Source organism: Chaetodon trifascialis, chromosome 5 (assembly GCF_039877785.1).
Source record: "Chaetodon trifascialis isolate fChaTrf1 chromosome 5, fChaTrf1.hap1, whole genome shotgun sequence".
Lineage (NCBI taxonomy): Eukaryota > Metazoa > Chordata > Actinopteri > Chaetodontiformes > Chaetodontidae > Chaetodon > Chaetodon trifascialis.
The window spans coordinates 18,410,490-18,420,006 of NC_092060.1; positions in this window are offsets into that span (position 1 = coordinate 18,410,490).

The window sequence follows — 9,517 nt, forward strand, 5'->3', positions numbered from 1 at the left end:
GAAGAAGTGTAGTTTATATAGTCGCTAAAATATGCAGATTTATTTCCAATTAATCTTAAATTCAAGGTGGATAGTAATGACAAGAACAAATGTGGCCTCAATGTTTGCATTTTGATGTAATATATAAGTAATCTGTGTTTAACAAGGATGGAGATTGTAAAATTTTCTAAATTGTCTATAAAATCTTCATGTAAAATCTCATAAAAGACAGCATAAAATTCACTTATGTACCCCTTATGCAAAGAGTGAATCTTTTTCTTCTTTGAGATTGTGAAAGACTCAAACAGTCCCCTTGGTAAATAAACAGTCCAAGGTGAAATATAAAGTAAAGCTGTGTGGAAATAATTTATTACCTGCTGAACTCTCTTTGACATAAGTGAGTCACGGACTGGTGGCGTCCACACTAATGTGGATAAACATGTTGAAATGTTTTCCCTCCCCAACCCTTCCACATTGAGGGACCAGAACAATACAAAAGAATTATCTATCACTTCTCCTTTAGATAAATGCAGTTGGCAAGGAAGTGGTACAGTACTGCCACCGTTAGTATGAGTGATTAGATAGATGTGTGAGAGTCACATAATGACTACGTTTGGATACGAAAAAGACTATATTTCTACTAAGCCCTTGGCATGGATAATTAAAATGAATACTCCACTAATATTCCCATTTACATACTGCCGTACATAGAGCGATCAAAATAATTGCATTAATAGTGATATGACTCTCATCTGTTCAACCACCGTCTTGAAAAGGTTGATGTTGCAATATTTGTGCATATCCAAAAACCTGTTGACATCCAAGTCTTTGGTCATGTTTAAAAGTGGGTGTGTTTCTCCTTCTGACCAGAAATTTGAGCTTTTTTTTGTGCATCTTTTCCTCAGTCTTGCATACTGTTGGTGAGGCAACGTACGGAGCTGACCATAAACTGGAAAGAGGCCACGAGTCACAAACTGAGATAGAAATCCCACGTTAGAGGCATGTTTTAAATGCATTGTTTCTTGTCCAAAGAATGCTCTAATATTCCAAATAATATCAGCATATGCCACGAGTTAATTGAAAAATGCTACATTCAGAATTTGGAAAATCCAATTGGAATATGATGTTCTTTTTAAATAATTATTTGAATTGAAATAATAATTGAATATTAGTGTGCATGTAAACATAGTCAATGTAACACTAGTTCTCTGAACCCAAGCTGAAACCCCATTTAAACTTGATTGTTCCTCAGAATATGCCTCATCCTCTCTTGTGACAGCTGTACAGTAGAGGGCTGGTACATGTGCTCATGGACTAGGTTTGAATGGGTGAGCTTAATTTTATTTCACCAAGCTTTTGCTCTCTAACAGGTTCAGTTCAGCCTGTGGGAGAATGACTGGCATTTGGCACCTCCAGCTGTGACATCAACATGACATATTAATATGTACCAGTCCATTGAGAACATGCCTGATTGACACATGGATTTGTGCCCTCAAAGCTGCAAACACTGACCTAGGAAGATAACCAACATTGCCATTTCAAGGAAAATACCATTCCACAGTGGTCAGCCACCTAAGCACTTCACTAATCCAAATAATGCACAAATAGAGGGTCTTGCACAGCACCTTCATCAACACATGCTGGCCTCTTCCTCTGAACACAGCAACTACAGCTCCCATGAGACTTAGATACAGATGCGCTGTTAGTGCAAATCCTCTTGTGGAAGCTGTAGGTGCATCTTTATTGAAATTACCTGCCTTTTACACCTTCAGCATAGAGTATTGATGGAAAATGAAAAGAAAGAAAACTTCGATGAGAAAATACTTGTGAAGCTGAGGCGAGTGGGAAAGAGGCAAGCTTGGAAAGGTGCACCATATTTTAGCAATAAAATTAAGAGGGGCAAATCCAAATTTCCCAGTTTGTTGAGTCTCCCAGCATGGATGGCGGATCCAGACATGGCATCTTTCCTGTTGTGCCAGAATTGTCGAATTGCAGCCATGGCTATAAAGCTGTGTGCATATCATCACAGAGAGATTTGTTTCCCAAAATCTTTACAACATGACGTCTTGTGAGGGAAAGAGAGGAAAAGCTGCTTCACAATGTTGCTACACAGGACGAAAGGAGAGGAAGGCTGCATCACGTGAATTTATCAGCAACTTGGAGATAAATAGTAGACACTTGAGATACTTGGCCAACAAACAAGTTCTAGTTAAAGAAAAGCCAGAGAGGGTTGCTAAACAGAGAGCCCAAAAGGGATTTAAAAGAGTGAACAATGGAGGTACTCACCAGTAGTCCTCAAAGGAAACTTTCCAAGGATGAGGAAAAACAGAGCCAGAAAAATTTGCCAAACAAAGTTGAAGCCTATTACAGAGTGGGACACGCACACATTGCCTGTGTCAATTTTTGTTCAGACCACTGATGGCAGCAAATGGGTAGAGATGTCTCTGCTGTAAGAAAAACTCTGGAACCAAGTAGCTTTGCTTTGTGAAACAGCCATTGGGGTGTCACACTGCAGTCTGGAGTTTCTCCTGGGAAGAATAAGAGCATGTTCGTTTCACAGTGTCTGGGTATGAGCACTCTGCCTCAGCTGGGGAAATTTGTCAGAAGCAGGGGGTTCGAACAAAATGGCTGGATTCACCTGCTCCTGCTCCGGCTGATGGTAGCACAGACTGGGGAAAGTAGCGGCTTGCAACAGACTGCTGCTGCCAAGCGGGATTGCAAAATAGCAAGCTACGGGCAGACAATACAAACATCAGGAATGTGAATAGAAGGACATGTAGACTCACATTTGCAAGAGCATGTTCTACCAAGTTGCAGGCTTGTCTGGTGTTTTCACCCACCTATTCTTTGTCTGGTAACAGCTACTCTGGTGTTGTCGGGAGGGACGAAAGATTCTCAAGTGCTGAGGTGCGTCTGCAGGTTATATCGCACCACTTGGGTCCCAGGGTATGGCAAGAGACACAGATTAGTATCTTGCACCACAAACAACCTCAATGGTCCTGGACACCAGCAGCATCAGCTGGGCTCTCAGGCAGATGTTGCAGGCCAGATGAGGATCACCTGCCAGAATGAGACCTGGACAGGAAGGGGCAACTTCAAAATAGCATGAGGCTGGGACAAAGTTGGCCTCGACTATTGGCAAGTCACCAGAGGGCATTGTTGTTATTTTATTTTCTAAATCAAAGAGAATGCTCATTGGTTACTGGTACTCTTAATAAAGAGATGACAGAAAGACTATAGCTTGTCTGGATTAGGAAAATGAATAAACGGCACAAGCTGGGTGAAAAAAACAAGGCTGATTCTCTGCTTTATCTGGAATGCCATATAGAGATATTTTCCTTGACATATCCTTCTAGTTGGGTCTTGAAATGGTTCCTCATAGCCAAAGCAAACTGCAATTACTGAGCTCCTGCTTTAGGACCTTGGATACAATCGCTATTGTACAAAACACAGCTTATAGAGAACGAAATCCAAAACAAACAAACAAACAAACAATTAAACATGTTTTCAAAACTATCCATATTAATGTGACATGGTCTAAAAGTAGACAGGTGGCCAATGACAAACAGGAGAGGAATGGTAATGGAATGGATGGAGGTCAGCAGGTTGGATGCCACAGCCAGGACATTGATGTCCAAATGAATACAGTATGTCCTTATCAAAGGCGTTTGCAGATTGTTGATGCAGACAGCAGTTTGCTTCAGGGCCACTGCTGCCATCTGTGTTGCTTTCAATTCATAGGAACTGATGGTATGCACATGCACTGTAATTAAAGTCTAAGAGCCAACCGTAAGTGTGATCTGTGTGCTGTGTTTATGTTGTGCTCCTTGAAGTTAATGTCACTCCAAACCATAGAATGATTGAACACGTATAGATAGAAGGTATGCACAAATTAATGTAAACATCCTGCTTTCTTGAACCAACTTCGTCAGTATGGTAAAACTACCTTGTGACGGTCTAATCACAGCTCACATTTTCCATCCATCCATCCATCCATCCATCCATCCATCCATCCATCCATCCATCCATCCATCCATTTTCTATACCGTGTATCCCTTTCGGGGTTGCGGGGGGTGCTGGAGCCCATCCCTGCCACCACCCTAAGAGGCGGGGTACACCCAGGACCGGTCGCCAGTTCATCAGCTCACATTTTCCTACAGTTTAAATATTTTGTGTGCAGTCCAAACAAAGTTTTGTTGTGTGCAGTGTCGGGATGCTACAATTACTTGCTTTTGGCAGTAACTTGTACTCTATGACAACGGTTGTAGTAAGGAGCTGATTGCTGGATAGTGATTATGACTTACAGTGTTTTCTGTAATGTAACTCTATTCATGACACACATAGATAAAAGTGTTGATTGTGGTCAACTTAACCAAAAGGTACATGTAGTATTTAAATCTCTACATGAGGTATGAGACACAGTGATTGGTTGTAGCCCCTGTCAGTGTTGTCTTTTAAAAGAAATTTTGATTTGCTGAAGGCCTCTTGATGATGTCTCTCACCCTGATGGTGGGCTAGAGTACATCTCCGTAATTGCAGACATTTGGTCTGTGCACAATAAAAGCTTAAATGAAGCTATGGTCACATTACAGCTAACCAGTAATTGTATGGAATTATTATTTTTCAACTCTGGTTGTGTGACATTTTATGGTATGCTAGAGGGGAAGCAATGCACTGTAGATTATGAATGTACATGTACATGCATTGATTCTGTTTAATGAGAAAATCAAACCAAAGTACTTGAGTCACGATAATGGAGCTCACAGGCACATTATGAAGATTCCCTCAAAAAGTTGCTTAACACAATGTCAACCATTAAATTGTAGAGCTGGTTAAGGTTAGGGTTAAAGCATCTTGTGGCATATCAGCCCCCCTTTTGGCGAATGCTTGGATTCTTAGATACAACAGTAAATATTTTAACCTCAAACCAGTCCAATAAAAGTTAGCCTAAAATGCCTGTACAAAGTAAAGTAATAGCTGTTCTTGAACCATCTGTAGTGCATGCATGGTTCAAATTGTGTGTAAAATCCCCATTAGCACTGAAATCCTTGATTTGATGTGTCTGGAGCTTTGAATAGTGCGCTGGAGTGGCGAAGAAGAGAAGGAGGCAGTTCTGTTCAACTCAGACTGTTATTGGCTTCTCTGGTCCCTAGGCTATGGCAGATTGTGATTGGTCAAAACATAGAAGACAAGCGAGAGAGCCCATAACCTGCTAATATGAAAGGAGAAAGCATGGTTCTGTCGATTATTATCATATTTTGGATTTAGTGTTTCTACTGCAGTGGATTGTCTGGACTTTTGTTGATGTTCCCAGAATATTTTGTCGGAGTGTTATCAATCTATAGATCACAGAGAGATGTAGTCAGTCAATTTTAAAAACGGTTGTTTGTCTGCTGTCGGTGTTTATTGTGCATCCTGTTGTGATTGTATCTTGAAATGGTTTGCATCAATAGATTCACGAGAATCTAATGTTTCAAATGGTGTATAATATGATTATAGACAAACAATAATGAATTCTCAGATGGCCCATCCGCGGGCTGTTGGAACAGCGTGCATGAGACACATCACAAGTGACATTACCACAGAGCCCCTATTCTACACTAAAAGCACGTGTCATCACACTTATATACATTCAGTTGGCAGCTCCACTTACATAAAACATCTTCTCATGCCTGCTTATGCACGCACCGCTTAGGGTTCTGGTTTCCAGGGAAATGATGTAAGTCAATCTACTTAAGTGAACCTACGTTATGTAAACCTGTACGCATGTGTGTCACTTGTGTCATCTTTTGGTGATGTTCAACCCTGTTTCTTTCTTGAGAGTTTTCATGGATTCGTGTCAAAGCTACTGCACTAGTTTTTTGTTTTGTTTTGTTTTTTTCCTTTCCTGTTGTTTTATGTAAGACAGTTAGGGGGCACCCTGGACAGGTCATCAGCCAATCGCAGGGCTACTACTGTAACCACACAAACATAACTTCTTTGACTGTATTTTTCACACAACATATTGAGGTACATAAAGCTCTCATCTCGTAGCTATATAGTTTCTTTCAAATCACTTCATTCTCCTGCGTTTTGTCTTCTTATTTGTAAGAAGAAGTGTAAAAAGAGAAAAAATATCATTTTTGAAAACATTTGAAAAAATTTGTTGCATGTCATCAACTAATAGACATGATCATGGCCTCATCCCACACTGCCAGATGTAGTTAATGAATGCTGCATACAATGGATTTTACTCTGCAATTCAGTCACCTGTATTGTTACGTGCTATTCTTTGCAGTTTCTTCTTTGTTCTTTATTCTGGACTCATTACCAATTAGATGAGGCTAAAAATGCTCCCTTGTTAGAGCATTTTGTCTTTCAAGTCTTTTTTTTTTTTTTTTTAAATGCTATATCTATGAAAGACAAGCAGTGGTAAAAAAAAAATTATACAAACACAGCGTTGGATTTGACATTTCCGCTTTTGAACCATATCATTTGTCCTGGCCTGATGTGGACCTTTGAAAAGGAAGTAACATTAGGGACAAAAGTAAAAAAGCATTTAACGTTTGGAGACAACATTACAAACTCATTGGAACACACTTCCTCACTGTCAGCAAGAGATTGTCACAACAGATCACGGAGTAACTTCCTGTTGAGCTGTCTGCGCCAGCCCATCAGTCACATTAGCAATCTACTGTAAGTGGGGCTCAATCAAGTGCAGTCTTGGTGAGGGGAACCTGTCTGTCCCCAGTACGTGTCCATCAGAAGGAAAATGTTGAGTATTGATTTCATGTCTGGAGAGCCTACAGACTGCAGCTGGAAGTGACAGTCAGTGACTCAGATCTGTTTTGGTGACAGACAAAAGCTGAAAAGAGAAACAGCTTTGAAGGTTCATGGAGACACTATCAAGCAGATGTTTATTGTAAAGACAGAAAAATAATTTCCTCTTGACAATGTCAGGCAAACACTGTGTGCCAACTAGTTAACTTAGCATCACTGAACTCATAACTATCTTCTAGCTCATTTTGACAAGAATGACAGCTGTATGCCAGGTTTGTGGCAGTCTGCCAGTCGTTGATGCCAAGACAACAGCTCTGTGTAATATTCGCATTAATCTTCTTGCCAAGAAAAAACAACAACACCAAAAAATAAGAATAACAAAAATGATGGTATCAGTTTTGTCCTGTTTTCACGTTTGGTTTGCTGCCATCCCTGTTGCTTATTGACTGTTGATTTTCACTTTTTACTCTTTTCTATGTGTTGGCAGGTCAGACCTTTGTAATGAGGGCAAATAGAGAGGCTAGGGCATATAAACACAGAGCCAAGTTTGAGTTTCAGAGTTAAATGCTAAATATTGGCTGCCAAACAGAAGCGATAAATGAAGCTTACAGTGAAGTGTGGAATTAATTTGTGCCATTATTCTGCTTGTTTCTGTTAGTTGCATGATTATTTTTATTTTTTTTTGTAATCAAAGCATAATGTACATTTCACATTTGAATAAAGAGGTACGCAGAGGCTCTACAGGAAACTTTCCACAGTAAAACAAACAAACAAACAAAAAAACTAATGATGTCATTGTGATGTGTCTGATGAAAGATGCTATCAAGGTGTGCTATAGGAAATGTAAGATCCACACAGCAAATCCTGGCTTTTGGATTAAATTCTCTGTGAGTTAAAATCAACTCAGTTTGAGGGTACATATGAGACATCACATACGGCAGAGTAAAAGTTACTCTTGTGGGAGTTAAAATATTAATCCCATGCAGAGTAAATGCAACTCTTGCCTCAAGTTAATTTTAATGGGAACTGAATAAGTGTTAATAGTTCACATTTAAAAGTTTCTTTTAACACTCGCAGAATTACAAACTTCACAAACTTTCGGTGAAAATGACTACACAAAACACCATCTTCATTACTGCTAATTTTTATTTTGATTAACAAATCCGTCTGTCATGTCTTTGTCGACATTCCCTCAATGCAAGGTCCCGCGTCTCCGTGCTGTGCAGTCATCCATAACATTAATCGAAAGGAAGCAGCAGCACGTTTATTAAAGCTAATGCTACAAACTATGAGTGTCAGCTAACGTCGACTAACTTAATTACATAACACATTGAAACAGGTGAGGACTACAGGTTTGTGTTAATTTCTTGCATTAGGTGCTTGCGAGTACAATGGAGAAGCCATTGAGTTATATTCAAATTTGGGGCAAGCATTAGCGTTAGCTAACATTAACCTAACTTCAGCTGCTAATGTTAGCTAACCTTGGCTGTCTCATACAGTTTGTCTGAGCAAAAAATACACAAATATTAATACAAATAGTAATATTGTGATGCTGACAGAAAGTCCCTAAGAGCCAAACATTGACATAGTTTGAAAAGTAAACTGGCACTTTAACGTGAGAGAAGACCGTCGGCAGGCACACCATGAAAGCTGAAACACTGTGACTCAACACCAGCTGTAGAGTTAAACCATGCTCCTCAACACCCAGCAGATTAATACTGAAATATTACACTACCACAGAGTATCATTGAGCACAAGCAGTAGTCAAACTTAGAACATCTATCCATCCATCCATTTTCTATGCCGCTTATCCTTTTCGGGGTCGCGGGGGGCCGGAGCCTATCTCGGCTGTCAACGGGCGAGAGACGCGGTACACCCTGGACCGGTCGCCAGCCGATCGCAGGGCACATACACACAGCCATTCACACTCACACCTAGGGGCAATTTAGAGTCACCAATCAACCTAATGAGCATGTTTTTGGTCTGTAGGAGGAAGCCGGAGTACCCGGAGAGAACCCACGCATGCACGGGAAGAACATGCAAACTTCACACAGAAAGGCCCGACCCGGGAATCGAACCTGCGACCTTCTTGCTGTGAGGCACGCTCACTACCTGCTGCACCACTGTGCAGCCCAACTTAGAACATAAACTCCAAAATCTAACCCTTTCATTCTTGTCATATTAACTCCAGCAGTTTACTGTGCGGTGTCTTTGAAGCCTGGCCCTACTAAAGGCAAAGAGTCAGAGCACGCTTTCAGTACTAAAATGCTGGTACATCCCTGCCTTTCACGTACATACAGTATGTCTGTGACAGAAAAAGTAAAATATGACACGTTAACATTAGCAGAAGTACGGCGTTGTTGACTAACTTCATCAACAGTGGGAAGTTCCTTCCCTGAAGAGCCGAGTGCACGGACAGACACATTCCCTTGTTGTCTTGTCTTTGTTTTCTTTGTCATCAAGAAACAATTCACAGAGACAACAATTTATTTCACACTCACCCACTGAGAAGTGCCAAAAACAACAACAACAAAAAAAAGAATAAAAGCACGACAAAACTTCCTTGTGCTAAAACTCTTCAAACATGTGAATGAACGAAGAATAACTTAAACATTTTTATTCTGTTTTGACGCAGGCTGAAGACTCAGGCGAAATGGCTTGCATACAGTGTTTATTTACAGGCTCTTGAAGTCCCTCCCTCTACTTTGTCAAAGCAACAATACAATCCCCCTTCAATTTTGTTATTTTGAGACTTTAACAATTCTGTTTGAAGTGTCTC